This window comes from Callorhinus ursinus, unplaced genomic scaffold (genome assembly GCF_003265705.2).
Source record: "Callorhinus ursinus isolate GAN/ISIS: 27379988/994484 unplaced genomic scaffold, GSC_fseal_2.0 scaffold10, whole genome shotgun sequence".
Taxonomy (NCBI): Eukaryota; Metazoa; Chordata; class Mammalia; order Carnivora; family Otariidae; genus Callorhinus; species Callorhinus ursinus.
This window is the reverse complement of record NW_027397072.1, coordinates 57,043,060-57,062,272: the sequence shown is the minus strand read 5'-3', so window position 1 is coordinate 57,062,272 and position 19,213 is coordinate 57,043,060. Positions and strand designations below refer to the sequence as shown.

General features: G+C 45.1%; 1 protein-coding gene across 2 annotated transcripts in view; it reads right to left on the bottom strand.

The window, feature by feature from the left end:
• Positions 1–19,213, bottom strand: part of SPRED2 (sprouty related EVH1 domain containing 2) — a 114,686-nt gene that overhangs the window by 57,288 nt on the left and 38,185 nt on the right. The gene's annotated exons all lie outside the window — the stretch shown is intronic.

The following is a 19,213-nucleotide window of genomic DNA, read 5'->3' as shown; positions in this document are numbered from 1 at the left end:
CCCTTGTCTGGAAAATGTAGGGCTTAAACTAGTCCAGGCTTTGAACCTCCAGAATTCTTTTTTTTTTTTTTTTTTAAGAATTTATTTATTTTGAGAGAGAGAGAGAGCACAAGCAAGGGGAATGGCAGAGGGAGAAGCAGGCTCCCCGCTGAGCAGAAAGCCAGATGCAGGGCTTGATCCCAGGACCCTGGGATCGTGACCTGAGCCGAAGGCAGACGCTCAACAGACTGAGCCACCCAGGTGCCCCTGAACCTCCAAGAATTCTACAAGGCATGGATTGGTAAGAGCTACATGAGAAAACCGCCTACTAATACAAGTGGACAGAGAAGAGAGAGGACTGGAAAGAAAGCTGGCAATGCTGGTGGATCAAGACCAACAGACTGGGGGGCAAAGCTATGTTCTGACCCTGGCTCTAAGAGGCCAGCCTAAACTAACACACCAGTTTAAAAGGATGTGGATCTCACCCCAAAGCTAGAACTGTCTTCCTTACAAACAACGCTGGTCAACAATAGCAGCTAATGTCAACATTGGCCGTGGCTGTATCTTATGCAGGCATCGAGCCTTACAATTTCACAGGACCTTTATCCCAGACAAGAGACTGGAGGTAGGAAATGGAGTCTAGTACATTTTCTTCTGTCTTCATGGCAATCAGTGCCATGATCACAGCATTTTGTTGTGACTTGTATGTCCCCCTTGCTATTGGACTTGAGACTCTCAAGAGAAGATGTTTTATTTTCATTTTTGTAGCTCAATGTCTAACAAATGGTAAACCCTTAGTAGACCAGAGTTTCTTTCATTTCATTAAAAAAACACAGATTAACTTTTGTTGGCTTAAATAGGGGGTGAAGATAAAAATTATATGGAGGGAGGAAATGACAAAAAGGTAGTAGCAAACATTTGTAATGTATATTCTTCTTCATTACAAAATGTGTTAAGTTCATTGTAGAATACTTAGAAAATGCAAAGGAAAACATTCACCTGAAAGGACATCCAGGTGGTAGAAAGTAAGAGCATTAGAGGCATCTACAGTGATGTGGGGCATGTTAACTAATTTAACATATTCTTTGTCACTCTCTGAACCCCATTACAAAAATAACTGAGAAACATTTCCCTATTTTTCTATTTATTCTTTTTTTTTTTTTTTAGATTTTATTTATTTGACACAGAGAGACACAGCGAGAGGGAACACAAGCAGGGGGAGTGGGAGAGGGAGAAGCAGGCTTCCGGCTGAGCAGGGAGCCCGATGCCTCGATATCCAGGACTCTGGGATCATGACCTGAGCCAAAGGCAGACGTTTAATGACTGAGCAACCCAGGCGCTCCCTCTATTTATTCATTTCTGATAAAAACAAAAGATATTGTATATAAGGCTTAATAAGATTTTTTTAGTGCTTTGATTCAGCCCCCCTCGGGGGGGGCAAATAATTTATGGGTTTCACATCTATGGACCTTAGATATTAACTAAAGAACTAGGAGAGCAGCCTAGAATCCTAAAGCAAACCTTTCTAGTTCTAGACCAATCACATATGAGGAAACTAAGGCCAGTGGCCAAGTTTTTTGTTCAAATTTAGCTGAAGGAGCCAGAACTGGGCTTGTGACTTTTGACTCCGAGTCTACATTACCTACCTAGCAAAAACAAAAATCATCCCTCAATTCTGTCACACTGCTAACTTTTGGTTTCTGAAAGGCAATCAGAAATAATTCTAGAACAAGAGAAGTAGATGACGGTGTCCAGAATATTTACCTGCACTACAATTCTCAGGTGCCAGGCTAAATAAATCACCAGAAGGGCAGCCAAAGCTACCGATTACTCTGAAAATTGTTTCCAACTTGCCATAAGCATTTTAGTTCTATCAGAAATTTAAAAAAATGGACCAATGAGTCTAAGTTAGGGCTTGCTGGCCAAGAGAGTGCAAAGTGATCAGATAGGCTTACAGATCACTGACTTTGGCGCCACCTTTCAAAGGATCTTCCCCTCTCAGGAATCCTTAAGAGTGGTCATAATAAAACTTGCTCAGAGAGGAAAGGGGAGAATCCAAAGTACCTCACCAAGAGAAGAACCTGGCCCTCTGTGATAGTTAAGGTGAGTGCCTTATAGGGGAAGCTTATATATGCATAATTGAACAAGAGAATAGAAGCCTGAGTCTGCATACATTTAAAGAGAGAAGAGGCTCTTCTTCTCAATGAACACATGCACCCTGGAGTTGGTCAAGATTTGGGGACCGACTATCCATGTGCCTCTCCTGGTCTGTCGTTACCCTTGACAGGACCCTGGTATTTAAAGATGCAGTACACAGTCATCTTTCAACATGGACTGTGAATACTAGCCAACTACCTCATTTAGTGCTCCATCACAAATATAGTGATCCTTCCCAAGACTGGAGGAAGAGGGGAAAGGCTGTATGCTTGGCCTCCTACAGAGCTGCCAAGGGTAATTATCACCACATGCGATTTTCATCATGTATACAGCTCTATTCAAAAGAGGAAAAAACCTGTACATGAGAAAACAAATCCCTGATCAAACCTCAACCTGATCAGTACTCACTCCTAGAACAGTACTCACTGTAGTATTCATTCAAGGAAGAAAAGGGACCAAGGAGGGCTTACTCAGTCTCTTCACTTAGTTGCCATTTAGAAGGACGGCCTTTAAGTTTTATTAAAATTAGTTATTAGATGGCTAAAACAGAATAGTGAGGAGAATGGACAATGGATGTAGGTCCCACCTAGTTTATAAACACAAAACCAAAGAGTAAGCCCCAGATGCACAAACTGGAATAAAACATAGAAGGTACATTTGTGGCAGGGCCAATAGGTCCTGAGTGTCCTTGAATTTCATCTTCCAGAATACTTTAAAACAAAGTTCACTCCAAGCATGTTCTTTGCTTCAAGTCTCCTCCAAAGATTCTCTCTGCCCCTCTTTCTCCACTCAAGAGGGAGAAAACGGTTCCATGCATTCCATTTGTTTGTTTCCTGTGAGCCCTAATACTAAGAATGTGTCAAATGTGAAGAGCAAGTCTTAACTTTAGAACATTCCTAGCTACCAGGGTGGGACCAGTTCAGCTCAAAGGGATTTTGCTACCACTCAGTAGAAGCTGGAAATAAATACAAACACACAGACAATATGGCACATGGGATGCCAAGGGAAAAACAAAAGACTGTGCAGATAGACAAGAAATGGGAAGGGAAGCCATCCCAATCCCCCTACCGAGGGGCCCACAGCTTCTCCTACAATACCTCCTCCTCCTCCTAAGAGGGCAACCAACTGTGCTGGAGGACACAGCAGCCTTCCTTAGCCTCTCCCTATCCTCTCTGGTTAAACTTCAGATGTCAGTTCAGTTTTTTTTTTTAATTTTAATTTTTTAAAGATTTTATTTATTTATTTGATGGAGACAGACATAGCAAGAGAGGGAACACAAGCAGGGGGAGTGGGAGAGGGAGAAGCAGGCTTCCCGCTGGGCAGGGAGCTTGATGCAGGACTCGATCCCAGGACCCCAGGATCATCACCTGAGCCGAAGGCAGACACTTAATGACTGAGCCACCTAGGCGCCACCTCAGTTTATATTTCAGGGTGAGGAAGGGCGAAAGCCCATTGGCTTCAGAAATGAAGCAAATATTTATAATCTGCTGTTGAGCAGGGCATCATGGAAATGATATGGCACACATTCCATGGGCTGGTCATAGGCTCATTGATCCATTTCAGAACACACCAGATTCTTGAGGTGTTTAAGTACAGGTAAGGAATGGTCAGAAGCTTGTCTAAGATTAGCTGGGGCATGATAAGCCATCAACTTATCTGCAGGATATAAATTTAATTGTTCTGCATAGGTAACATTCATGATTCATAAATCAAAATATAAAAAGGTATACTCCCTTGGGGCACCTGGGTAGCTCAGTTGGTTAAACACCTGCCTTTGGCTCAGGTCATGATCCCGGGGCCTGGGATGGAGCCCCACATCGGGCTCCCTACTCAGCAGGGGTGGAGGGGCTGCTTCTCCCTCTCTCTCTCTGCCCCTGCCCCCATTCTTGTTCTCATTCTTTCTCTCAAATAAATAAAATCTTAAAAAAAAAAAAGGCATACCCCCATCACATTCCACCTACCCTGGTCCTTTTCCCACCCAACAAACCAATAGTAACCATCTTTTAAAAGTTTTCTGTGTATCCTTCCAGGGTTTATACAAATATATTACTCACATGTTCTGGACCTTGCTTTTTATCTCCTTGGGACCTTTCCATATGGGAACATAGAACTAATTTATTCCCTTTTTACATCTGTACAATATTCCACCATAAAGATATATTATGATTTAACTAGTCCCTTATTAAAGGACATTTAGGTTTTTCTGAACCTTTTGCTAATGAAAACAATCCTGTGACGAACAACTTTAGAGATCAGTGTTGCCTTTATATATTAAGATGCTTGTTTACTGTTCTGTAACTAACCTGGCCATAGTAGAGAGAAAGAAGGAAAAACCTTGCAACTGCAAATCCATCTGAAGTCAAGACAAAGCCCTTCTAAAGCAAAAAAACGGTTACAGAAATATGAGATTCTGATTTGATATGATGCATATGGAGTGGGCACACAAGCAGCTATTTGTGCAAGGAGCCAGAGTTCAAATATTTAGGTTGCCCATTCTCCATCCTTATCTTTCTCCTGCTCACTCCCCCTAAAGACTTGCCACCCACTCATCCCAGGGGCCATCTAGTCATCTGCCCCTTTAAGAAATCCTAATAGCATTCTAGCTCTTAGAAGACAGACACTGTGCCAACGCGGCGACTGGTGAGGTAGCTTTCTTTCTGCCCTCAGAGGGCAGAAAGTAACCGTGTCCTCCCCTGGTCATCATCTGGACCTGAACCCAGAGGTCCAGCTGGAGGGGAAGCCTCACAGAACCATCTGCACCTTAAGGAAGCAGGGCTGAGCTGTTGGCCGGTCCCTCCATCAGAGCACAAGTCCCAGGTGAATCCCAAGAGAACCAGCACGGCAGGACCCCTCAGCAGAGCCGAGAGAGGAGCCCAAGAGGCAGTTCCAGCCCTTCCCAGCCACTGCCTTCAGCAAAGGAGTAGGAAATTCGAAACTGTCCACAGAGTTGACTCATACTCTCTTTCTACAAGCAGCCTGAGGTTCTATTCTAAGTTCACCAAAGGGACTATGCCTTCAGGCAGAAGCAGAGTAGCACAGAAGTGGTTGTGACGGGGGCCTCCACGACAGGTCAAGGGCTCACCAGAAGGGCTAAGGAAGGTAAGGAGCAAAGAGAGGCCATCCCATAAACATCAGATGAACCGAATGCCATTTACAGCTTTTATCAGACCTGCAGATGCGTCATTACCTGTGTGTGCACACAATGACGCTTTAATTACCCCGGGGTGCAAGTCAAACTATTAAAAATGAATTATATTTATTTGGACCCTAATTGGAACAAACCAAACATGTAGTGCATTTTTGTGACAAACTGGGATAAAACTGAACATGGATTTGCTATTACATGAGATTAAAAGAATTATTGTTCATTTTCTTAGGTGTGATAATAGTACTGTGGTTATTTTTTTTTTAAGTCATTATCTCTTAGAGATGCACACTGAAGTATTTATGGATGAAATGATGTCTGGAAATTGCTTTAAAATACTCCAGCCCACCCCCTACCTCCCCAAAAAGTGTGTGTGTGTGGTAAGGCAAAGGAAACAAGAATGACTGCTGGGTGAGGAGTGCATGGGATCCCCTACACTATTCTCCTTACCTTTGTGTAAGACTTTCATAAGAAAACAGGTTATCATCACAGCTATATGCCACGGAGACCTCCCTCACTACTGACTGCAACAGGCAGTTCAATCCCTAGAGGTGACACCCTGGCCCCAGATGATTTGTAGAAGATAGAGCTAATGACCTCGCCAAAGCAAGTCAACTCAGGAGGGAACTGTACCAGAAGACTTGTCATCACATCACCTAAAGCGCGGCTTCTCAAACTTGGCTGCACACTGGAATCCCCGGGGAGTTTTGCTCTTCCCTCCTTTTTTTAAACATTGGTACCTAATTTAATTGTTTGGGACACAGCCTGTATTTCTAGATTTTTCAGGGTTCCCCAGGTAATTCTAATGGGCAGCAAAAATTGAGAATCATAGCTCCGAGAGCCTAACAGGATGGTTCAAGGAAAGTCAGGGGTTAAGCGTGAGAGGTCAGCGGCCGCCGCACACTCACTGCTCGAGCCTGCCTGTGACCCTGCTGGCCTAGTGCTTGGTCTTGCCGGGGACCTCAAGTCAGGGATCCAGGCCAAGCTTCCCTGAATGATCAGTGCAATCAAGGATGACACTAGGACTACAGGAAAAAGTAGGGACTTGGCAAACAGCTGAAAACCTGAAGGTGGGCCTCCTTTAAATCCAAACAAGAAATGACCTGTAATCAATATCAAGTTCATACTGAGCATTCCATTGGGTGTTTCCTTGTACTCACCTGAGCATTAAGTGCCAGTGTGCATCTTGCTGAGGCTAGCCTGTGTTAGCTACAGAAAAGCTTTTGTTTTAAGAGGCAGAAGGGTCTTGGGCCACTTAATCTGTTAGAGCTGCTGAGTACTAAACAGATGGTCTTATTCAAAACAGAGAGGAACTGGCAATTCTCCTTTCAGGAGAACAAGCCTTACCTCACAAAGGACTGGGACATTTCCCTGCAGCAGGTGGCATATTCTGATGTACGGCTGTGGGCTTCTGCATGGCAATGGGGTTAATTCTGGTGTCATTCCCCGGGCCCTGGGAGAGGTGGAAGGTCTGCATCTGCTGAGGCTCTTCACATATGCAACTCTTACAACCCTTTCTCACAACCACCCTGAAGTGGAATTGGGTTCCAATTTTCCGGATGAGGGAAATGAAGCCCAGGCAATTCTGGTTATGACACCAGAGGCAAGCCAGCAACAGAGAACAGCGCTGGGGTCCGATCAGCCAAATTCTAAGGCCCTATGCTCTTTCCACAGCCAAGATAAACTGTACGATATACTGAACATGGCACCTCTGATTTCCACCTGTAGGAAATAATCTAAAGGTTGCTTGGGGGCCCAGCCCTTCTGGAAGAACCTATTAGTCATCATGAGCCTCAAGATACAAAACTCTTGAACTTTCTTCCATCATTTTCCATGGGGATATGCATTTTCCTCCACTCCCAGTGAGTGCCAGCTCAGTGGTGCTTTCTAGCCACTCAGCCGTCCATGGCAATACAGAAGAAAGAGGAAGGATTCTCCAATACCCAGCTTTAAAGTCTTGGTGGAGGACACCAACCTGAGGGCCTTCCCTTGACACATGCTGACACTTTTGGATTTGAATTCTGTGTATCACAAAGGGTAAACAGACGTGGAAGGCAAGTCAACATCCAAAGCCAGGTTTTGGCCTCTACTCCTTGGATGCAGGGAACCTTCTGCTCCTGGCCCCATTACCAGCTACACAAGCCCCAAATGCCAACTAAGCGGCAGGTGTTATTTAGTACACTAGGTGCGTTTAAGGTTTTTGCTCTGCAGCCTCTGCTAGTGTTCCAAAGATGCTGTCCCAAGTCAAGAACTGCCTGGAACTCTTCTTCTGGGGCTGCCTTCAAGGCTAGTCTTAAAATAAATGAGTCAACCACTAAAATGTAAAACAAAACAAACCTAATCCTTACTTTTTAGTTAAAACACCATTTTTTAACCTATAGCAGATCTATCACCAAAGCTTATTCTCGACTTATTAACCAAACTTAGCTCTAATGAACTCATGGCCACTTAAGTGGCCACACTTAAAATCTATTTTCACAATTTAATTTTTTTAAGAGATTTTGAGAGAGAAAGTGCACATGTGCACAAGTGGGGGGGGCAGAGAGAGAGAGAGAGAGAGAGAGAGAGAGAGAGAGAGAAGCAGAATCCCCGCTGAGCAGGGAGCCCGACGCCAATGCCGGGTTCGATCCCAGCACTCCAGGATCATGACCCGAGCTGAAGGCAGATGGTTAACTGACTGAGCCACCCAGGCGCCCCTACTTTCACAATTTAAATACTTAACATAATCATCTTTTTTTCATCTGAGAGTTCCAAAAAGGAAAGGCTTCTGAAAATGTTTCAAGCAAATCGTTGGGAGATCAAGATATGAATGTTGCTTCCTGAGGTGAAGTCATAGGTTTGAAAGATACCACACTCAAGTACAAAGGTACATATTCAGTTACAAAGGTATAAATTCTGATGTGTTTGCCTTAGAACAACAAAAAACTCAGGCCACGGGATCATATTTTCTGGTATATTCTGTATAGGACTCTAATCCATCATGCAGCATTAAATGGCATTAATGAACATATCATAGTGAAATGTTAACTGACATTTACCTGATGTACCAAGTAACTATGCCTTTGTGTGCCCTCTTTAATTTGCACAGCAGTTATCTGAGACAGGTACTGAGTATCCCCATTTTACAACTGAGGAGACTTCCACCCACAGAGCAAAGAGCCCAACCCCTAAAGCCATCGAGAGGTAGGGTGAGGAGAACAGCCTGATTCCAGAACATACAGTTCTTAACCCCTTGCTTATTTCCAAACCTCACCAAATTAGCCAGCCAGCCATGGAGTTGCCCTTTCTGCAAATAACATAAAGCTGTAAGACACCTTGGAGAGGCCAACAGAACAGCTTTCGAGACAGCCTGGGACACTCCACTGGAGGCAACAGCCACGTGGGGAGAAGTTTCTGCAGCACATAGCATTTTTTTTTTAATTTTATTTATTTGAGAGAAAGAGAGACAGAGACAGAGTGAGCATAAGCGGGGGGAGGGGCAGAGGGAGAAGCAGATTCCCCGATGAACAGAGTTAGACGTGCGGCTTGACCCCAGGACTATGATCCAAGCCGAAGGCAGACGCCCAACCAATGGAGCCACCCAGGCACCCCAGCACATAGCATTTTAAAAGCCATGTGATTAATAAAAGAACAAGAAACATATGATCCTCTCAATAGATGCAGAAAAAGCATTTGACAAAGTACAGCATCCTTTCTTAATCAAAACTCTTCAGAGTGTAGGGATAGAGGGTACATACCTCAATATCATAAAAGCCATTTATGAGAAACCCACAGCGAATATCATTCTCAATGGGGAAAAACTGAGAGCTTTCCCTCTGAGGTCAGGAACACAGCAGCGATGTCCACTATCACCACTGCCGTTCAACATAGTATTAGAAGTCCTAGCCACAGCAATCAGACAACAAAAAGAAATCAAAGGCATCCAAATGGGCAAAGAAGTCAAACTCTCACTTTTTGCAGATGATATGATACTTTATGTGGAAAACCCAAAAGACTCCACCCCAAAACTGCTAGAACTCATACAGGAATTCAGTAAAGTGGCAGGATATAAAATCAATGCACAGAAATCAGTAGCATTCCTAAACACCATCACCAAGACAGAAGACAGAGAAATTAAGGACTCGATCCCATTTACAATTGCACCCAAAACCATAAGCTACCTAGGAAAAAAATCTAACCAAAGAGGTAAAGAATCTGTACTCAGAAAACTATAAAATACTCATGAAAGAAATGGAGGAAGATACAAAGAAATGGAAAAACGTTCCATGCTCATGGATTGGAAGAACAAATATTGTGAAGATGTCAATGCTACCTAGAGCAATCTACACATTTAATGCAATCCCTATCAAAACACCATCAATTTTTTTCAAAGAAATGGAACAAATAATCCTAAAATTTGCATGGAACCAGAAAAGACCCCGAATAGCCAGAGGAATGTTGAAAAAGAAAAGCAAAGCTGGCGGCATACAGTCTCTTCAACAAATGGTGTTGGGAAAATTTGACAGCCACATGCAGAAGAATGAAACTGGACCATTTCCTTGCACCACACACAAAAATAGACTCAAAATGGATGAAAGACCTAAATGTGAGACAGGAATCCATCAAAAACCTAGAGGAGAACACAGGCAGCAACCTATTCGACCTCAGCTGCAGCAACTTCTTCCTAGAAACATCGCCAAAGACAAGGGAAGTAAGGGCAAAAAGGAACTATTGGGACTTCATCAAGATAAAAAGTTTGCACAGCAATCGAAATAGTCAGCAAAACCAAAAGACAACCTACAGAATGGGAGAAGATATTTGCAAATGACATATCAGATAAAGGGCTAGTATCCAAAATCTATAAAGAACTTATCAAACTCAACACCCAGAGAACAAATAATCCAATCAAGAAATGGGCAGAAGACATGAACAGACATTTTTCCAAAGAAGACATCCAAATGGCCAACAGACATATAAGTGCTCAGCATCGCTCGGCATCAGGGAAATCCAAATCAAAACCTCAATGAGATACCACCTCACACCAGTCAGAATGGCTAAAATTAATAAGTCAGGAAACGACAGATGTTGGTGAGGATGTGGAGAAAGGGGAACCCTCCTACACTGTTGGTGGGAATGCAAGCTGGTGCAGCCACTCTGGAAAAGAGTATGGAGATTCCTCAAAAAGTTGAAAATAGAGCTACCGTATGAACCAGCAATAGCACTATTGGGTATTTACCCCAAAGACACAAATGTATGATCCGAAGGGGTATGTGCACCCCAATGTTTATAGCAGCAATGTCCACAATAGCCAAACTATGGAAAGAGCCAACATGTCCATCAACAGATGAACAGATAAAGAAGATGTGGTCTACCTATACAATGGAATATTTTTTTTAAAGATTTTATTTATTTGAGAGAGAGAGAATGAGAGATAGAGAGCACGAAAGGGAAGAGGGTCAGAGGGAGAAGCAGACTCCCTGCTGAGTAGGGAGCCTGATGCGGGACCCGATCCCGGGACTCCAGGATCATGACCTGAGCCGAGGGCAGTCGCTTAACCAACTGAGCCACCCAGGCGCCCTACATATACAATGGAATATTATACAGCCATCAAAAACCCCCAAATCTTGCCATTTGCAACGACATGGATGGAACTAGAGGGTATTATGCTAAGCAAAATAAGTCAATCAGAGAAAGACAAGTATCATATGATCTCACTGATATGAGGAATTCTTAATCTCAGGAAACAAACTGAGGGTTGCTGGAGTGGTGGGGGTGGGAGGGATGGGGTGGCTGGGTGATAGACACTGGGGAGGGTATGTGCTGTGGTGAGCGCTGTGAATGGTGTAAGACTGATGAATCACAGACCTGTACCTCTGAAACAAATAACACATTATATGTTAAAAAAAAAAAAAAGAAGAAGAAGAAGAAGAAGAAGATAGTAGGAAGGGAAAAATGAAGGGGGGGGGAATCGGAGGGGGAGATGAACCATGAGAGATTGTGGACTCTGAGAAACAAACTGAGGGTTCTAGAGGGGAGGGGGGTGGGGGAGATGGGTTAGCCTGGTGATGGGTATTAAGGAGGGCACGTATTGAATGGAGCACTGGGTGTTATACGCAAACAGTGAATCATGGAACGCTACATCAAAAACTATTGATGTAATGTATGGTGATTAACATAATAAAATAAAATTTAAAAAAATAAAAAAATGAAAGCCATGTGAGAGGGTGTCCTCCTAGCAAAGCTCTGAGACACTCACAGTACTCAACTTTGAGCCCCGCTTTTGCAACAACCCAGAATCAAACTCTCCCTGGTGTCATGTCCCAGCCTGCACCAGCAGACATGTTGATAAACAAATGCATGCGCAGAATGGAACAACGCAGACTAGAGTCTGTGATGCCAATTAACTGTACATGTAAAACAGACATTGCACAGAACAGACACTTAAGAAATGCTGGTTCTCGTGTTGATTATTCCAGCAAAAGTTCAGTATTCAATGGACAGAAGTGTGGACAAAATTCGTCAAGACTATGGAGCCCCTTGGTGCAGGGCTGCTGGGATGGCTGAGGACAGAAACCCCCTCCCTGGGCACAGGTGCCCAAGCAATTTCACCATGTAAGAGTCTTTGGTAAATGATAACTGTACAATCCAACAGGTTCCTAGCCTTCTGCAGTCAATGTGAAACTCCTCCCTGCAAGAGGGAATTATTTCAGGCTTTCAAATACCAGTGGGATTCCCTGCCCCCCCTTCCTGAAATGCCACCCTGACATTAGGAGGTTGGCTGTGGTTCTGTACTGCAGTCCTTGTCAGAGCAGGACTTTCCTAAGCTTCACGCCCACCACTCCAAAGGTGGACCGGTCTGAAATAGCGGCTTCTCCAGCCTAACTGGGTCGTTCCTGGGGTGACAGCTACTGGAGCCTGACCTGGGGACAGAGAAGAATCTAAACATGAGCACAAAACAAAACTGTAAGATCCTATGGACAACACCATGCCTGCAGGTCCCATGCTGACAGGGGGAGTTCTGAATTTGGGGGGGGCAGCGAGGAGAGGAAGCTTCCAGGAAGGAGGCTAGTCTGCAAAGCAGGCTAAGAAAAAAAAATGAAGCCAGGAGGGGTGCTTTGGAAAGGATTTTTAAAAATTCCTGAGGCTGTTTATGAAATTATTAACTCTCTGCTTAGAAGGAGGTTGTCCCACCCCATTGCCATAGACCGTCTACGGTTAGGGCTGGGTCTCCCCTCAGCCAGGCCACCAGGGAGAGGGGCCTCCCCTCCCCTCCCAGCCTCTGAGAACGCACTGCCTTCAAAGCCACAACTAGCAGCTGATCTCACCACACAGACTAGCAGCAGCACCGTCCTGTGGAAATGTAATGTGAGCCCCCTGTACAATTACCATTTTCCTAGTAGTCACATTAAAAAATAGGCAAAACTAAATAGAATAATATAGTTGACATAATCTGCTATATCTGAAGTATTTTCATTTCCACAAGTCATCAAAATGATTTACTAATTAGAAATTATTTTACATTCTTCTTCGTAGTAAATCTTCAAAATCCAGTGTGTTATTTTACACTTAGGGCAAGGGCACATCTCAGTTCACACTAGCCTCGTTCAGAGTGCACCACAGCCCAGGTGGCCCGGGGCTATGGTGTTGGACAGTGTGGGCTGAGAGCAGTGGGTCATGGTCTGGCACAGAAACTCCCAATCCAGTCACCTGGATCGCCAAGGGGGAGGGGCGGTGCCCTGTGCAAAATAGGACATCCCTGCCCCACCTCTGAAGGCCTCAGGAAAAGGCAGCTAGCTGGCTTCCCTCCAAGTTCCGCTGCGGCACAAGCCGCCACCCACGCAGCCCGGTCCCCACGGCCTCTCTGCAAGAGTCACACAAGACGGCTTACATTTAAAAAAAATACTCACCAGCGTGCTGGCCTGGGATCTGTAAGCACAGAAAGGTAGGAGACCAAAGATCGTCTCCCAGAGGCAGGTGGACTTCCTGAGCCAGTGAGTGATAACGCCCACGCCTATGTACCAAGCTCATCTGTTTGTCTACCGGGTCTGAACTTGGCCCAAGCTTCAACATGGCTTTTCTCTTCTTCTTTGTGCACAGTCATGAGCACCAAATATACTCTCATCCCCTTGTCTTTCAAAGGGCAAGGCTGGAAGATGTTTTAAGAACAAATTATGGCCCAATGAGGGGTATTTTAAATTCTTCAAAGGGGCAGAAGCATTTCTGGAGCTATTATTCCCCTGTGGATATTCAGTAGGGCGCTTAAAATTCCCTCCCATCGGGCCCTCTGCGGCAATCATTTATCTCCTAGGGCTCTGGCCAGAAAGGAGCCATCCGCAGTCTGGAGGAGGTAAGCTGAGTGAGGGCGCCTATGAACACCCACCGCAGGTCACTGCTCGCCCCTGCTGGTGTTTCGCATGTGCTGGTATAGACCCTTCTGGTCTGGCCTTCTCTCTGTGGTGCCTCATTGAAATCTCTCAAAGGAAAAGTCTGACACACCAGTATGGAAAAGTTCTCTTATCATTTGGAGAAAATAATTTAGGGCTGGGTAGATAAACATGTACAGGAAATACTTCTATAGAGGTCTTGATCCTCTGAAGATTAATAACCCACGGAACTGGAGACCAGCCTCAAACTCGGAGGAAATAGGCAAGTTATAAAAACAGGAAGAACGGGAAGTTTATTTTTGGATGAATATTTGTTCTAGTGAAGCTCTTGATACTGACACAAACCTTGATCTGCAGGTCATTTGCTGCAGCTGAGCAGCTGTGGTGCATGTTTCCACAAGCTGTCCCACCAGAGATTTCCGGGTCTTTTTGGAAAGGGCCTCACCCCACTCCTGCAAAACATCTGCCTCGCTGCCACTGGCTCAGGGAACCCTTTCTCTGCATTCCTGCCGGCAAGCGGACTCTCCAGACCAGCTAGAAGCCTCAGCCATCTCCTATAACCCTCTCTACTTCTGGCCCCAGTGCCTGAAGGTGGCCCATCTCCACCAGAAGATGTGGGGACCGGAGCTGTGCTGGTATCTGCCACGTCTGTTGTTCAGGCACAACGTGCTCAGCCTCCCTCCATGGACTGCCAGCCTCCCTGGTTCTCCTCTACAACCCTGTCGCCACAACTTGCATGGCTCCCACTGCTCCTAGACAGAGCGCTTGGGAGTTGGACTCAACCCACCTTCACAGCCCCACCTCCATAGGCAGGACTGACTACATGATTCACAGGGCCCACTGCCAAAGCAAAAATAGAAACACTAAGAATTTCAGGACAGCAACAGCAAAGCGTTAAACCAAGCAAGGCGGGGCCCTTGGTTTAAGGTTGAGTGCGAGGCCCTCAGGCTGCACAACTCAGGCAGGCCCCTCTGTAGGTCTCCTTGAGACCCAGGCCAGAAGGCAGAGGACACTACCACTCCGGAAAAGAACCCTTCTCACCGCTCTTCACCCTCACTGAAATTCGTCCCTCCCCTCAAAGAAGACTTCAAAACAAGGAAATTGGCTTCCAACCTTTTTGTTTGTTTTTACTGAAATTCCAGTCAGTTAACTGTACTGGAGTACAGTTAGTACAGTACACTGTTAGTGTACTATTTGGTTCAGGTGTACATGGTAGTGACTCATCACAGCAAGTGCCCTCCTTCATCCCCTCCCCGGCTTCCACCTGAAGTGACCCATTCACGCGCCCCTCCCACTGAGCTCTCTGGTCCTGATTTACAGCATGGTTATTTACTTACCTGTCCCTCCTCCACCTGGGACTTACACCAACAGTCTCAGGGCTCCAAGTTCATGGCTCAGTCACGTGCGTGCCTTCCCTTCCCGCCTTTCCAGAACAAAAGTTGGTACAACAGGAGGACTACTACAAATTTCTACTGCACGGCCACTAGGACGACCGCTCTCTCCTAACGGCGACTCAGCGGGCCTCCTCGGGACCTTGCCAAGTGATCAGTTAGAGGAGAAATTTTTAAAGCTCCCTGAAGATCTTGCTTTTACATAAGAGAAGATGCCTGGGCGCTCCAGAGACAGAATTACACAACGAGCTTGAGGGCATCTGAACAGGAACTTCCATTAACCACCATTATGAAACCTACTGGCCAGACACAAAGGCTGCACATGTTGACTCTGGCAGTGGCTTCACAGGTGGCCCAGCCAGCGCAGTGGCAGAAATCTCACCACCTCCTTGGCCACTGCCAGCACCATGGGGGGCATGAAAGAAGGATGGTAAACAGGAGAGCCAGCACTGCCTTCTTTTCGTCTTATTCCATCTGACACAAGGGTGGGTAGAGCTGAGAGGAAGGGGGTCATCAATGTTTCATTCCCTGACAATTGCCACTGGGAAGTAGAAGAAAGGCAGGAACCTTGGATTTTCTTACCTAGAACCTTTAAATGCAAGCTCATTTGAAATGATGACCTCTTCAGGGAAAAGGCTTGTGAGCCCCGAAGTTCTTTTTGAGCAAAGCAGCAGAATGAGGTAGGGAGCAGAAGAGATGAACCATGACCACCACTACCCCAGAAACGTGAGCCTGCTTTATTATTCTTTAAGAGGAAGAAAAACATTGGAAATCCCAAATAGCTTCCTACACATTCAGGCACAGTTGATTTTTCCAGCAATTGGCAACTGATCATGCTTATGGGAGACAGTGAAGCCAAGTGAGGGATGATATCGTATCAGAAAAAGCACAGGCGTTAACTGTGTGTGCCCTCTACTATTAGATCTCCCCCAAGTTTTTTTTTTTTTAAAGATTTTATTTATTTATTTGAGAGAGAGAGAATGAGAGAGAGAGAGCACAAGAGGGAAGAGGGTCAGAGGGAGAAGCAGACTCCCTGCTGAGCAGGGAACCCGATGTGGGACTCGATCCCGGGACTCCAGGATCATGACCTGAGCCAAAGGCAGTCGCTTAACCAACTGAGCCACCCAGGCGCCCTCTCCCCCAAGTTTAGTCAAGGCACATTCGTCCCCCCACAGGCCATCCAGTACCAATGAAAGCAATAGCAAGAGCCACCCTTTACTGAGCTGGGTCGGCTGGATCATTTGGTCTCCATCCCACCTCTGTTGGCAGGGGTCCGGACAGTCCACTTTTCTTGTTTACTACATTCTCCACTTAGGGTGCAGCTCCCCCTTACAAATGTAAGGTCACCTCTGACTACCCAAGACCCAGAACAGAGCTGCCAATCTAGTAAGGTCTGAATGTAATCACAGATTTGTCAGAAGTAGATGATCTCCATCCTTCCAGTATGGTTCCCACCTAGTCAACAGAAGAAGAGAAACCAAGTAATACGCTCAGGGTGCCTAAGGGAGGACATTTCAGGTTTTGGACCTTCAGCGGTCATTCTGTGTGTTTAGAACACTTTGTTTCAGAAATCCCGGGCATGAGAGCATTCTTCACAACCTTCACTGTACAGTCCTGTTTGCCCGGCCACATTTCACTCAACAAACATTGCCCACATACAGTTCTTCAAGAGCTACTTTTTTTTTTTTTTTTATAAAGTTGAAGCTGGTTTTAATGTTACAGAAAAATACTTGGATTGTGAGGTACTTAGCAAATACCCTGAAGATCTAAAAACCCCAAGGTGGGGGGGTGTGTGGGGACTCTTCCAGGATGATTTTGTGGCCAATATGCTAAAAACCTCATGCAGAATGGGTTAAGTGGTAGGTACTCAACTGATGCTGGTTCCCTCACTTGTTGTCACAGAACACTGGAGACAGAAATTCCAAATGGCTACCAGAACAATCTCCTCCTTACACTGTACTACTCACAGCTCTTGGTTGTGCTCTTTCAGAAATACAGTCACTCTTCTCCAGCTAGGACCACAGAAAAGGGAATATAAACTCCCTCCCTCCAGAGGCTTCTAGTTTTCCTGTCTAATAATTTGTAACCCTCATCAGTTTTTGCACAAAATCATGGTAAGCACACCCAGTCTCAGCTTACTGAACAGAGAACAGCTAAATAGATTCAATTCTGATACCAATAAGTGAAAAATACAAAAATTTCAAAACATGCCAGGTAAATGCTTCAAAATTATTTTTGAAGTAAACAGGACCCATGTTGCAAAATTAGGTAATTGTGTATATGTGAATTCCAGAGCAAACATACTACAGCATTTGGTTAAACAAAATCAGAAATATTAAAATAATTAACCCTATGCAACACAGAATGCCTATTTGTTTCCAGTTTAGAGCTCATAGTTTAGACTGTTAACTAAAAATGCGAACTTTAACCTTAACATACACATTTACGTAAAAAGGGAACTTATAAACACTGAAAAACTAGGGAGACCAAATAGCTAAAAGCCACCATGAGTTAGCAGTGAGGTTCGTATCTTAAGGACAATGCCAGGTTTAGTGCATGACAAAGCCAAAAAGAACCAGGCCAGAGACTCACCTGTGAACTGTGTTCAGTCCCTTATTTTCATACTTGCTTAGGGGGAGAAGTTTAACCTGAATGAATCCAGAGCTTACGGAACCCTGAATCTGAATCCTCAAAGTAAGAATCACAGGTCCCCCATCAGGGGCAGGGCGAGAGACTTATTAGTACCTGACAAATGAAGATGGTGTAAGGTGACGCCAACCCAGGGCCCCATATGAGCAGGCTGCCCAGCCCAGCCCAGCCCAGCCCATGCGTGCCTCCCAGCTAAGGCCTCTGTTCCTACTCTATCCTGGGCCATGCTCAAATTAGCCAAGGCCCATAGGCTTGCAACACCCTTTTCAGTGATTTCTGGACCCCCCAGAGTGAGGACCTTCATGAAAAACTCTACTGTTTGCCTTGATGAGGGTGACTAAGTCTCCTCACTTACCATGTGCTTAGGTTCTGTTACCAATGGGACAGTTAGTCCCTTGGTCCCATCCAAAGACTACCAGTAAGACAAGGGGGCAGGGGAAAGGGAGACATTTCATCCCCCAAACATACACACACTCCTATTGTATTCTTGGTTGTTTCCTGGTACCCCAAACAAAACCCAACCCTGAGCACATAGTCCAGTACCATAAATTTATATATCACATTATAATATTATATATTTAGAATATATTGTAAATTAAACAATCTCTCAGTCTAGCTCCTAGCCCACCTTCCCCCCATTGTCCTTGGTTTAGAGGTAAACGGCTCTATTGGGTAGCCACACAAGCCACCAATGCAGCCAGCACCCACAGGCAGTGTCAGTGAATCATCTGGGGGAGCTGATTCTGATTCGTGGGGCGGAGAGGGAGATTCTGCATTTCTAACAGCTCCCCAGAGATGCTGGCGGGAGGGAGCTGTGGGCACAGGGGCTCCGGGAAGCTTGACTTGCCCACCTGTCCCCTTTCCTCTAGCTTCTCAGGCCTCTATCCCTTCTTCCTTTGAGGATGAAAGGCCTTTTGCTTTACGGCTCTCCCCCAGTGTCAGGAATCCCCCTGGCAATGCTCCCCTGTTCTCACCCCAGCAGATGCCTCATCACCCTTTTAGAGACAGCAATACAAAGATATATTAGTCTTTTTTTTTTTTTTTTAAGGAGTATCTTGCCTTAGGAAGCATGGTCTTTCCTTTAAACACTAAAAATTCTGAAGATACTCTAACAATTTAGAAAGAATAATTTTGTTACATTACTTCCCTCTTCCCTCCCAAAAAAGTGTGTTAAGGGGAGGGACAGTGACTCATACTTTTGAACTTTTTGGAAGGAAGAGTATAAAAAAACACAGGTTCTTTGACAATACAACACACGAGGTCCAAACTTAAACTTCGTTTTAAACACCACAGTCCCCATGAAGAAGTACCTAAAACTTGATTATCTGTCAAATAACATTTCTAAGATGTAAAGGCAAAAAACATTCCCTGCCCTGCCGCCACCCCCCCACCTCTGCTCCCCACACCTAAAAAGAAATGTGATTTTGTGCTTCCACATCATGGGTGAAGAATGCCAGTACCCTCTCATTGTTCCATGAATGTGACAAAACAAACAATTAAGCAGAAACTCTGGCAGAGTTCTCAGCAAG